We start from the raw sequence: 14,207 nt of genomic DNA, 5'->3' as shown, positions 1-14,207 counted from the left end.
ATCATTATTAAATATCTATATGTAGAGAAAACTATTCCTACCTATACTGTTAAAATTCACAAGCAGATAAATAATAGTTTATTGCTTCTTTAATTTCTATTTGCTTAGACTTTTTATCCCTCTATAGAATCTGTCTGAGCATCTCTAAATGTCACTGAACTTTCTGAATGTGGTTCATGGCATGTTCTATAGTGGGGCTGCTTTTACCAATACAAGACACACTAGTGAGAGAAATATTCAGGTTAGAACCGAGGGAAAAGTATGAAGAGAGATTAATAGAATAAAAAGATCTGCAAGTAGCATCTTCAGGCTCAGGTCCATCTGGAAAGTAATGCTGAGTAGGATGTCAATGAACCAAGTGGCTGGATCTCCATTTCTAATTTATGTGAATGACCTTTGCAATGGTACTGTTGTAAACCGGTTAAATTTACTCTTGACAAATGACTAATCGCAGGAAAAACTAAAGTCAAAAGGTCCTGAGGGGTGTAAATAATGCTAGCTCAGTTTACTGGATGAGCACAGGAAAACAGACAAGCAGAAAAAACTAGTGGAGACAGAAAAATACAGACTATTGATAAAAGCGTGCTGTTTCACTAAGCATGGTGCTGGTGCCTTGGGGATTCCTGATATCCAGCAACAATAAGAATTGGTACATTTAAATCAATTTCAATTCCCTGTAAGTGCCCTCCAAAGAAATACTGGAAAAGATCACCAGCAATCTAGACTGAGGCATGAATAGTGGCTTTCTGTGATCCACTGTGAATTATAGTCAGTGCTCCTGTTTTCTTTCAGAATACCAGCTGTTCCTCCATCAAGTCAGGGGTCTTGGAAATGATCATTTAGTTCAGTAGGAACTCGTAGCCTTGGTGGGAAGTGACACAAGGACTGGCAGCAGCCAGAAAGAGGTGACACAGTCACTGTTCCCTCCCCAGCCTGCCACTATTAATTTTTATTAGTGGATGAATAGTTCTTAATGTGAAAAGAACCCATTTAAAGCTGTCCACTTCCACATCTTCCATCATTTGTTATAAATAGTACATAGAGGTGTTTTCAGCTGCCTGACCATTCTCTTTTCTCATGGGGACACACTTAAGGGGTATATTCTCAGGGTGATACAAAAGACTCTTACCAACACAACTCCCCATTAAAGCCAGTGGGATGTGCAGTGTCAAACTCAGATTCCATTGGGCTAAGAGTACATCTCCACCTTGGTATGACAAGCTGTCCGAAAATGATATGCTCAAGTTGGATCTGAAATTGTAGAAACCATCAATCCATTAATTCATAGCTCAGTAAAGGATAACCCTGCCCATCACCATCTTTCAACTTTAATTTTTATACACACACACATGCGCGCGTGCGAGAGAGAGAGAGCTCTTCATGATCAATACACCTGCTTAATTTGGCTTCAGTAACTTAAAGGGGAGATAATCATGTGTCATCAATGTTATCAGTAGTGCTCTGTTGATTCATGGAAGTAGGCCTCTTCATTTAAATTCTATTCACAGCTCCACTCCACCACTCATTTTAGAACCAAATTTACTTGGCGCTATCTTAATTTGTTCCTGCATCTGATCAACGTAAGGAAAAAATATAAAAAATGAGGTTAGAGAAAACGTTGTTAACGTTTGCTCCCCACCCCTTACCCCTATAGGGAGATCTAGGTCAATATGACTGTTCTAGGAGGGGTCAGCACCCAGTGAATCCATGAGTTTGCCTCTTGAGTACAGAGTCAAATTATTCTTCCCATAGGAATTTACTACCTATGCAGCAAAGAAAGTTTCAATCAGATACAGATAGGGTTGTTTGATCATTTCCAAGTGTAGTAGTGAAAAGTGGCAGTAAGAGCCTGGTCAGTCAGATTCATGAGCAGGTAGAATATAAAGTGTTAGGTTTAATCTATAAAGAGCTTAGTGGTTTGCCTCCTAACTACCTTAGAGACTGCATGGCTCCTGGAGTTCTTTCTCAATTAATACTGAAGTAAACAGCCTCCAAAATTCAATATCAGGACAGTTTCAGTGCACAGTTCTCAACTCTGGAATTCATTCCCCTCATTGGGAGAACAGAGTCTGTGATACTAATCTTCAGGGCTGTCACTTTCAGGAGATTCTTGTGCATCCATTGATGTGCAACCCTGCAAGTAAATATGCCTTATCTGAAAGGACTCCTTAGTCCTTGCACTTTGAACTGAAGAGCCAGAGGAAATAAGCTCTAGACAATTTTTATTTCACTCTCTCTTCTTGGAATCTAACAGTTTTTTCACATACTGAATGAAATTTCCAAATAAAGCAGTCTAAGACCCAAGTTGCCTAATTAGCGTGTACATTACATATACTTATACTAAGAGAAAAATCGGCTTGAAATAAAATAAACATCATGAATAATGTTATGGGTTGGGAAAAACCTCCCTGAATGGTGGCTATAGAAGCTATCCTTCATTCAGGGTAGAGGTAAGAAACAGTAGAGGCCTCAAATTAAAACAAAGGCATGTGTCAAAGCTGCTCTGGAATCTGAACTGTGGGTGAAGGGTTTTCACTGGGTATTGGATAGTGGTGTGTGTGTTTGCATGTGTGAGAGAAGCAGCACAAAGCCAAGGACACAGCCAGAACAAGCACTGGAAAAGTGGCCTTGAGAAAAGCTTAGAGAGAGTTTTGAGTGATGCACTGGTTAGAAAAGGGCTTTGATCTGTGAGCAAGTAAACTATTTCCTGTTGTTTGATTCATGCTGTGTTCAGGGAAAGCGGACTTTGTACATTCTTAGTAAATAAACAAGTTCACATCAATTTCTCTTCCAAATGGGAACAGCACACTAGACCCGACTTTGGCTAACTGCTCTGGTCAAAAAACCAATAATAAACCTAGTCAGACACTCTGCATATGCTCCTCTTAATAGATTCACCTTGGATGTAGTTACAGTGAATCATAAATATCTTACATACCTAGAAAATGCCTACTATCTCTCCATTGTCTCTTATCTCACTGTTTGGTCTCATCTTCCCTCCTCATGCCTGACTCACCTGGTAATACGCCTTGAGTCTCTTTCATAAGCCTTTCTTATGATCATACCAGACACTCCCTCACAAAGCAGTGCTCCCCAGGATCTATCATAGATGACCAGTGTCTGAGTCCCAAATCCTTTCAGGACTGGATTCACTGCTATGGATAAGCAGTTTCAGTTCCTGTTTTTCTTTTACAATTTAGAAAGTTATTTCAAAGGTGTCAGATCACAGAATTAATTCCTCCACCCACCGTTGCATCTCATCACCTCAAATTAACTTCCCCCTCTGACAGCTGAAGGGGATAATCTGGAACCAGTGTGGTCTGCTTTTAAAGACAGCATATATAACTCTAAATTCATTCTTAACATTAAAGCTATTATATATCAAAAATGAATCATGGGTAGATTAAAACAAATCTGCCATAAGAATGCACTGTCAAACCCCATAGTTTAGCTCAGGATTTTCCTTGAGGCGGTGGGTTAGAGCAGTCTGGGGACAGAGGCCTTTAAATTGGGTTGAATCGTTTAGCTGAAATTGGGACAGTTTGTTAATTAAGGGCTCTGTTGTACCTTCAAGGCACAGCACTGTCTTTGAGGTGGTAGCTCAGGAAGCATTTTGTCTGGCAGGCACAATGCCTTCTGCAGCCGCTGGGCAACACAGGTTTTGGAAGGTGCACAGGATGCTCTCCTCCGAACTCAGCCAACAGTCTTAGGCTGATGGGGAGGAAAGGGCAGGAAATGATGCTGCTTCCTCCCTGCCACTTTGGAGTGGCTAGCAGTGCTAACCAGGAGCAAGCAGTAGGACTGCTAAAGGTATAAGATACACAGTACTTGATCTACTGCATCTAAAATACTAGAGAAAGGGTGTATAGCTAACCCTATAGTTAGGAGAAGTGGAGAGTCTAGTGCAGTGGTTCTTAACCTGGCATGCAGGCACCCCCTGGGGATGTGAGATGCCCTTTCTGGGGGTGTGAGACATGCCAGATTTTTTTAGAAGGTAAATCATCGAAAACACAGATTAAGCACAGGCACGTAAGTACAACTACTTTGTATCATCAAACCTATGTATTTATACTTTTTTAATGATTACTGTAATATACAAACAAAAAATATATCTAGGTTTAAAGAACTGACCTATTTCAACAATTTTTGATAAGGGGTGTAAGAACATATTCTGAGAACCAAAGGGGTGCGGGCTGCAGTAAAGGTTAAGAACCACTTGTCTAGTAAAAAGAAAAGGAGTACTTGTGGCACCTTAGAGACTAACCAATTTATTTGAGCATAAGCTTTCGTGAGCTACAGCTCACTTAGTCTCTAAGGTGCCACAAGTACTCCTTTTCTTTTTGTGAATACAGACTAACACGGCTGTTACTCTGACACTTGTCTAGTGTATTTTGGGAAGGAGGAGAAAGAAAGTGCAGTAAAAAGGTGTGTGATGATGACCACAGTCATTATTTAGAATAAAAGAGTTAATGTTACACTTGTGTATATTTTGGCTTATCCACAAATATGTGACATGGGCAACTGATGATGAGGCTAGGATACAACCTACTACACAGGAAGACAATACTCCCAGGACTCTAATTACTCTCATCAACTCACCCAAGTATAAGGCACTAAATCAAATTCACTCTCCTGATCCAGAAATAAGTCTGGCAGTACTACAAGGCTTTGCAATGAAACAGGAGTTTTTGTTCTCTGCTCTAACAGCCTTCTGCCAGGTCCTCATACGGCGATGGCTTTAGTCTTGAGATTCCAAATTATTCTCATTGCTCATACAAGTTATTTAGGTCTCATCAAAACAAAGGAGCTCCATTTTATGTAAAGCCTGCCTCCTGTGCAGAGACCAAGGCACTTCATTCAAAGCTGCTCCACTTATACTGTCTTCAACAGCATCCGACCTGAGCCCTTTCAAACACTGGCTCGCCGACACCGATCTGGCACACTATTGCCCTTGACAGAGTACTACGCCCACTTACAATATGTCATAGCTGTACGGTATGAATATCCCTGTTTGCCTGATTTTAAATTTGTCTCCTCCAATCTTGATTCAGACTTTGTCTCCCACCCCAGAGGTGTGTAGTGTACTGGTGAGCTGAAATGGTGTTAGCACTGATGGGAGTCCTCCTGTTGATAATGGTCCAGCATCTCTCATTGTTGGTATCATCATGATAGTTAAATCTGAAGAAAAGCGCATTTAACTGGCTTTACTGGTGGTAAAAATGGGTCTGGCCATGGAAGCCTGGTCCATGTTAGAACTCCCACTCGTGGGATTCACTTGCAAAAGTCCCTAGCATAGATACAGCTCACTAGACTAGATATTAACAAGGTATCTACTAAGAATCCATGAGTGAGGTGCAGACCTTGTGACTTCACAGCCCCCTCTTGTCAGGTGAGAGATGTAGCAGCTGAAGTTGAGCGCCAATGTTCCATTGCATTTTGTAAACTTCAAGGTTGGGAAATAAAAAGCAAAATTTTCGAACATGAAACCAGCCTTCTGCCCACATAGATAACATCAGGAAAGGTCTCCATTAGAGAACAGATGAGGATAAAGGATCGTGAACTGCTCCCTGCATCAGGAGCAGAAGCACTGGAGGATGCTCACCATTTTGTGTCCCCCACTAAGCCTTCATAACCCCCTCCACAGGTGTGCTCTCAAGATGGACTCCTGTGATTGGGACAGGACATTCCAGGGGCCTACCCTAACAACAGTCACTTTGCATAGCATGCTCCTCTCCTAACTGACCTGCTGATTCAATCTCAACTATGCTTTGAAATTTAACCTTTTAGGGACCTGGATAGAGAAAAGAGAGAGACTTCACACCTTTGCTGATGTTGTTGTTGTCTGGCTGGAAACAGCCTTCTGCAAGGCTGGGTTAAAGTTGGTCCTCACCACAGTGATCTATGTCTCTTTAACCTTTGAGATAGCTGGTTTTAATTGGTTTCAGAGTAACAGCCGTGTTAGTCTGTATTCGCAAAAAGAAAAGGAGTACTTGTGGCACCTTAGAGACTAACCAATTTATTTGAGCATAAGCTTTCGTGAGCTACAGCTCACTTCATCGGATGCATACTGTGGAAACTGCAGAAGACATTATATACACAGAGACCATGAAACAATACCTCCTCCCTCCCCACTCTCCTGCTGGTAATAGCTTATCTAAAGTGATCACTCTCCTTACAATGTGTATGATAATCAAGTTGGGCCATTTCCAGCATAAATCCAGGTTTTCTCACCCTCCGCCCCCCCCCCCCCCCCCACACACACACAAACTCACTCTCCTGCTGGTAATAGCCCATCCAAAGTGACCACTCTCTTTACAATGTGTATGATAATCAAGGTGGGCCATTTCCAGCACAAATCCAGGTTTTCTCACCCCGCCCCCTTTCCAAAAACCACACACACAAACTCACTCTCCTGCTGGTAATAGCTTATCCAAAGTGACCACTCTCCTTACAATGTGTATGAAAATCAAGGTGGGCCATTTCCAGCACAAATCCAGGTTTTCTTACCCCCCCCCCAAAAACACACACACAAACTCACTCTCCTGCTGGTAATCGCTTATCCAAAGTGACCACTCTCCCTACAATGTGCATGATAATCAAGGTGGGCCATTTCCAGCACAAATCCAGGTCTTCTCACCCCCACACACACACAAACTCACTCTCCTGCTCGTAATAGCTCATCCAAACTGACCACTCTCCTTACAATGTGTATGATAATCAAGGTGGGCCATTTCCAGCATAAATCCAAGTTTAACCAGAACGTCTGAGGGGGGAGGGGGGAGGAAAAAACAAGGGGAAATAAGCTACCTTGCGTAATGACTTAGCCATTCCCAGTCTCTATTTAAGCCTAAATTAATAGTATCCAATTTGCAAATGAATTCCAATTCAGCAGTTTCTCGCTGGAGTCTGGATTTGAAGTTTTTTTTTTGTAAGATAGCGACCTTCATGTCTGTGATTGCGTGACCAGAGAGATTGAAGTGTTCTCCGACTGGTTTATGAATGTTATAATTTTTGACATCTGATTTGTGTCCATTTATTCTTTTACGTAGAGACTGTCCAGTTTGACCAATGTACATGGCAGAGGGGCATTGCTGGCACATGATGGCATATATCACATTGGTGGATGTGCAGGTGAACGAGCCTCTGTTAGTGTGGCTGATGTTATTAGGCCCTGTGATGGTGTCCCCTGAATAGATATGTGGGCACAGTTGGCAACGGGCTTTGTTGCAAGGATAAATTCCTGGGTTAGTGGTTCTGTTGTGCGGTATGTGGTTGTTGGTGAGTATTTGCTTCAGGTTGGGGGGCTGTCTGTAGGCAAGGACTGGCCTGTCTCCCAAGATTGTGAGAGTGTTGGGTCATCCTTCAGGATAGGTTGTAGATCCTTAATAATGCGTTGGAGGGGTTTTAGTTGGGGGCTGAAGGTGACGGCTAGTGGCGTTCTGTTATTTTCTTTGTTAGGCCTGTCCTGTAGTAGGTGACTTCTGGGAACTCTTCTGGCTCTATCAATCTGTTTCTTCACTTCCGCAGGTGGGTATTGTAGTTGTAAGAATGCTTGATACAGATCTTATAGGTGTTTGTCTCTGTCTGAGGGGTTGGAGCAAATGCGGTTGTATCGCAGAGCTTGGCTGTAGACGATGGATCGTGTGGTGTGGTCAGGGTGAAAGCTGGAGGCATGTAGGTAGGAATAGCGGTCAGCAGGTTTCCGGTATAGGGTGGTGGTTATGTGACCATTGTTTATTAGCACTGTAGTGTCCAGGAAGTGGATCTCTTGTGTGGACTGGACCAGGCTGAGGTTGATGGTGGGATGGAAATTGTTGAAATCATGGTGGAATTCCTCAAGGGCTTCTTTTCCCTGGGTCCAGATGATGAAGATGTCATCAATATAGCGCAAGTAGAGTAGGGGCGTTGGGGGACGAGAGCTGAGGAAGCATTGTTCTAAATCAGCCATAAAAATGGTGGCATACTGTGGGGCCATGCGGGTACCCATAGCAGTGCCGCTGATCTGAAGGTATACATTGTCCCCAAATGTAAAATAGTTATGGGTAAGGACAAAGTCACAAAGTTCAGCCACCAGGTTAGCCGTGACATTATCGGGGATAGTGTTCTTGACGGCTTGTAGTCCATTTTTGTGTGGAATGTTCGTGTAGAGGGCTTCTACATCCATAGTGGCCAGGATGGTGTTATGAGGAAGATCACCGATGGATTGTAGTTTCCTCAGGAAGTCAGTAGTGTCTCGAAGGTAGCTGGGAGTGCTGGTAGCGTAGGGCCTGAGGAGGGAGTCTACATAGCCAGACAATCCTGCTGTCAGGGTGCCAATGCCTGAGATGATGGGGCGCCCAGGATTTCCAGGTTTATGGATCTTGGGTAGTAGATAGAATATCCCAGGTCAGGGTTCCAGGGGTGTGTCTGTGCAGATTTGATCATGTGCTTTTTCAGGAAGTTTCTTGAGCAAATGCTGTAGTTTCTTTTGGTAACTCTCAGTGGGATTATAGGGTAATGGCTTGTAGAAAGTGGTGTTGGAGAGCTGCCGAGCAGCTTGTGGGGGGGGGGGGCGGAGGGTGAGAAAACCTGGATTTGTGCTGGAAATGGCCCAACTTGATTATCATACACATTGTAAGGAGAGTGATCACTTTAGATAAGCTATTACCAGCAGGAGAGTGGGGAGGGAGGAGGTATTGTTTCATGGTCTCTGTGTATATAATGTCTTCTGCAGTTTCCACAGTATGCATCCGATGAAGTGAGCTGTAGCTCACGAAAGCTTATGCTCAAATAAATTGATTAGTCTCTAAGGTGCCACAAGTACTCCTTTTCTTTTTGCTGGTTTTAATTAAATTTCAGACTGGAAATAAGGGATACATTTTTAGCAGGGAGGGTAATTAACCACTGGAACAATTTATCATGAGTTGTGGTAGATTCTACATCACTGACAATTTTTAAATCCACACTAGATGTTTTTCTAAAAGATCTGCTTTAGGGTTTACTCTGGGGAAGTTCTGTGGCCTGTGTTATGCAGGAGGTCAGACCAGATGATCACAATGGTCCCTTCTGGTCTTAGAATCTATAAATATGAGACTGTGACCCAGGAACCTCTTTGTGCCAACTGGCAAGGGGCCCAGAGGGGGTGCACAGGGGTTACAGGAATCTCCTGACTCTAACTCATCAACAGAGTGTCATGTGAGGTCTCTAATAAAAGCCTCTGGTCATCACTATCGTTGTGAAATATATGCATATATATCGAAAATATGTTCTTAAAGTCTGTGTCTAGGGACTGGTCACCAGCAAAGAAAAAAAACGGGTTTTCTGTCACACAAGAGATTTGTATCTTTCTGGCTTTATACATGTTCATTAAGCATAGTATAGTTCATAATGGTTGCTATTCTGAACCTAATGCAAAGTAAGGATTATGAGAACCTCAAAGAAAGAAACTGCAAGGAAGAGAAAAACAGTAGGGGAGGAGGGGAAACCCGATCTTGACATGCAAATCACAGGTTTGCTCTACTATATCTGGGAGACAAAGACGACACCCGGTCATTCTTCACTGAGGAAGTAAATGGATAGCAAGTTTGCATCATGAAAAAAGAGTCTCAGCCAGACTTGGTTGAAAACTCTGGAGAAAACTTTGGGTGAGAAACTTCTTTAGACAAGAGGTTAACCTGTTATCTAAGTTTAGTCTCTAGAAGGGCATTATGATTTTGTTGGATATGTAACCATTTGTAACCACTTGAATCTTGAATCTTTGGTTTTTGATAATAAATTTATTCTTATTTTCTACTATAACTATTTTTGTGTTAAGCAAAGTGGTGATCCTCAGCTGAATCTTACAAGCTGGTATGTATTGTTCCTTTGGGGACAGCAGGCCTGGTAACTGAGTGTCCAGAGGGAAAGGGTCTGGACACTGCAGGGAATGCTCTGAGGACTCAGGAGTCGGTATGTGCCTGGCACTACTTGTACAGAGAGAGCAAAGCCTGGAAAGTACTTCTGCTGTTGTTAGAAACTGGCAGTTTCAGGGAGCTGATCCACAGTAGGCACAGACAAGACTTCAGGTTAAAAGTTATTAGGTGGGCAGCGGCACCTCCTCCTTCAGCTGGATTCTGAATGAGACATGATCTGATAGGCAGCCTCTGAATGTACCTTCTGGATCATGTCCCGCAGGCAAGATAGGTGGGTGAATGCCTATCTTTCCCTGGTTTGTGGATCACTCTGCGGCTTAGACAGGGAGTTAGATGTCTGGACACCTGGAGGAAGGCAGTGGTTTGCATGCTCAGACGCAGAAATGTAGACACAGAGGGAACTTTTACTCTGAAAATGTAACCATCTAGTGAGTTGAGGCACCTACAAGATTTGGAGGCAGGAGATTTGTGGCTTGCATTGGAGCCTAATGTTCTTAACTCCCCTTGATTTAGGAACTTTGTAAAGTCCCACTAGGTACCGATCTGCATCTTTAGGAGCTTAAATACCTCTACCCCTGTAGCCCTAAATTTCTTTCAAGGTCACTAGTATTGAAAGTTTTAAATCATGTAGTACCAGTCTGCAATACCTGAGGGGTTGTGTCACCTTATCGCCAGTCACAGCAACTGAGGTAAGCAAGGTTGAGATTGCTGGCCATCCCTATCACAGTCACATGACAGTGAGGGGTAGGACCTTCTCTACTGAAGACTCATAACCCTAAAGTATGCATCTCCTTGTAATGTGACCAAGAGGGAAAGGTGCCCTCGTACAGAGAACGAGCAAAAGGCTGATGTATCACATATGAGAGTGTAAGTAGGGCTCAAGTGATGCATAGGCTGGCCCTCTGCATACCCCAAAAGCACATCACTAACATCTTCCGGGCAAGGTTCAACTCATTCCTTTTCCATATTTGTTTCATTTTAAGTTGAGCTGAATATTCTCAGGCAGATTGGAGCTGTTGTGAATTGATGTTACGCTGTTGACTTCAGTAGATCAGCAACTCAGTGTCTGACCCACCACATTTAAGGTTTTCAGACGTATTACTTGTTTTACCATTTACTTTTTTTTTGGGGGGGGGGAAGAGTGGGGTGATTATGAAGGCCTCTGAGCCATGTAGTTTTTATTTATGATTAGTACAAACAGCCCCTCAGTTTACATTTTGAAAGCTGGTTTTCCAAAAGAAAAGGCTAGATATGTATTTTAAAGACTGCTTAGACATAATGTAAAACAGAAAACAAATAGAAAGCACACATAAAAGTGTCAATCTGCAGTTCTCGTATGCCCACAGTTTTGCCATTTAATGCCCTACAGGCTACAAAGTAAAACGTCTGAAATGTCTGTAACTCAGGAATGCAGAGTGTAAATTACTTTCTGATAGGCACTGAAAGCAGTTCAAGAATTCTGCGGGTTTTTTGATGCCAGATCCTCCTGACAGAGGAATTCATGGCTGCAATCACGTTGCCTGTGGCAACATCAGTGCTTTAAAAATAAAAGCCTCTGGATTTTTAAAGAATTAGCTAGGTTCTGTTCACAAGGAAGCAACATATTAACAAGAATGCGGCCCGAAGAGTGGATTGATTTTTCCATGTTTCTCAAACCCTCTTTGTGATTGATTTTCATTCTAAATTCATATTAGGAAAAGCAGTTACTGACACATGCTGGACTAGATGGTTTTCCCCTTGACTAATATTTCACATCACAAGGGATAACATAGCAGGATAACAACAATAGGTTAAAGGGTATTTATTTATTTAGTGTTTGGAAATTAGATGATGGTTTTCTCATTTGCTCCACAAGAACCTGAATAAGCATTATACTATATTTGTCTGCTTTTAAACCCGGATGAGTGAAATTCTCCCTTGGTGCTTCCACATAAGCCCTTGATTTCACCTACAGTACAGAGGGGCCAGCACAACGATCTCCACATCACTTAAGTCTTGCATTCAAGTGTTGGAGGAGCCACCACATGTGGATGCTCTGCATGCTACAGAAGGGGTCTCTGTGCTGGCATAATGGACTCAGGGGGCTGCACTGTAGACTCATGCCTGACCAAGGCTGCATGTCTCCTCCCCAACCACTGTGTACTTTCCCATACACAAAACAATTACATGAGTTGTAGTCGGGAGAATGCGTTTCTCTATTAGGACTGTAATGGCATGGCACCCACTTCTCATGAGCACCCCTTCTGGTCAGGTGTTTTCTGCAGTCGTTAAACAGTGCTGGTGTTGAATCATACCTGCAGGGCTTCTGCCCTGGAGGCAATGGTTTCACCCTCTCTCTTGGCCCTTTTGGCCCCAGATCTCCAGCCGGGCCACTAAGTACTTCAGATCCCCTTCTAGGAGTTTATCACTGTCCAATTGTAGGCCACTTCCCCAGTAGCCTATGGGGAGGACCTGGGCCCAACCACTACCCTGGGTCCCTGCCCAGAGACCCTAAGAATAGCAGCCACGCACTGCTGTGTGTCTAACAAAACTCCTTTCCGTTCCCTTTGCCACTTCCCCATGGCCCCAGTCTTCACCAAAGCTTCACCCTTACCTGAGGGCTGTATGTTCAAACCCAGGAGCCAGTCAGGAGCTCTTTCTCCCTCCCCCAGCCCCTGCCAGCACTGAGCTATCCATGGTGCTGCAATTCCCTTTGGCCAGACAGAAGCACTACCTGTACTCCTCTCACTCCAGCAAGGAACTGCTGTTCCTTTTATACTAGCCTGCAACCCTCTGGTTGGCTAGCCCCTTGCAGCCGCCCCTTCTGATTGGCTGCTTCCTGCACAGTCTCTCTAGGCCACTTGGAGGACTTAGCTCTACTGCTCCTTTTCTGGGACAGGTGTGACAGGACACTGAGGACTCCAGCAGGGGGCCACTGGGCCTAGTCCACCCATCACACTGACTTAAATGGTACACTTGGTGAATTTACCGATGAGAAGAGTACTCAGATTGGGAGATAGAGTTGATGTCATACATTAATGGAGTTAATGCAGTTTAAAAGTAACTGTTTCTTTAAAGTATTAAAGCTCAAATCAATACTAGTAGTTGGTCTTAGATTATGCAATGATCTCATCCTTGTTCATCCTGCTATCACCTAAGATAAAAATATCACAGGATGTAATGGTGACAAAAGGAAACTATATATAAAAAACAGCCATTTTTCTAAGACTTTTTTCTAATCCACGGCTCTGATGGATTTCAAAACTGGCCTTGCCTCCTGTTTTTAGTAAAATCATAAAATACAGGATAGAATGGTGTGAGCTCAGGCTAGACTCACAGCTTTTAGCCCTCATGTCTTCCCTTTTTCTCTAGTTCTTAATGACTGCCTTATATAATACTGTAACTAGTTTTACTATATCTACTGGATGCCTTAACTGCAAATCTTTGAGTTATTGGAACTTTACAATATTGCATTTTCATAATGATAGTGTAGCCTAGCGAAGAAAGCACTGGCTTCCAAAGACCTGACTTCTATTCCTGTCTCTGCTACTAGCCTGCTGTGTGACCTTAGGTAACCCATGTCTCCTCTGTGCCTCGGTTTCCCCATTTGTAAAATGAAGATAATGATAATGACTTCCTTTATAAAGCACTTTTGTGCTCTACTGATGAGAAGTGCTATAAGATGGGCTATTACTATTCAGGTAATTCCAGGAGTCAGTTTATCCACATGGTACCTAGGGTGAAATTGACCTCAACACAACCCCTGTGCTCAAAAAGTGGGTTTTAAGTGGTGCCTTGTGGTGCCTGCTCTGCATGAGGGCCGGTTTCACCCATTTTCAATGTTTTCTATGGTTTTTCTTTCTAAATGTAACCTTTAATATTACTAAATAAAATGTATAAGAAAATGTGCAGTAGTGAAAACAAAGCTTGAGCTATTCAGCTGACTGAGGTTACACGCTCTACTGACTTTCCTAGGGAAGAAATCTCCCCCTTTCCTCCAAGAAGGGGACTGAAGTCCCACTTGAACCCACAAGGTAAGTTTTAAGTGAAATCTAAGTGGCATAGCCCTTGGACTGTCCCTCTGTATAGGATGGAATTTCACACTAGCAGGACCTGCAAGTTCTTTGTACCAGGCACAGCTAAAAATCTTCAGAAATTAGAACCACACAGGCATGGGACTTGCAGAGATAAAGGCATCATTCGCAAAGGAATCTTTTCCAAAAATTTATTTTACACATAAAAAAAATACAAAATACAAAAGAAAATGGATAATGTGTGGGCATCAGCGTGTTGGCTTTGCATAGTCAGAACTTGAAAATTATTTCTGGTTTGAAGAAA

This window comes from Lepidochelys olivacea, assembly GCF_965140295.1.
Source record: "Lepidochelys olivacea isolate rLepOli2 genome assembly, chromosome: 1".
Taxonomy (NCBI): Eukaryota; Metazoa; Chordata; order Testudines; family Cheloniidae; genus Lepidochelys; species Lepidochelys olivacea.
The sequence above is the reverse complement of the archived record's forward strand: the minus strand, read 5'-3'. Positions refer to the sequence as shown.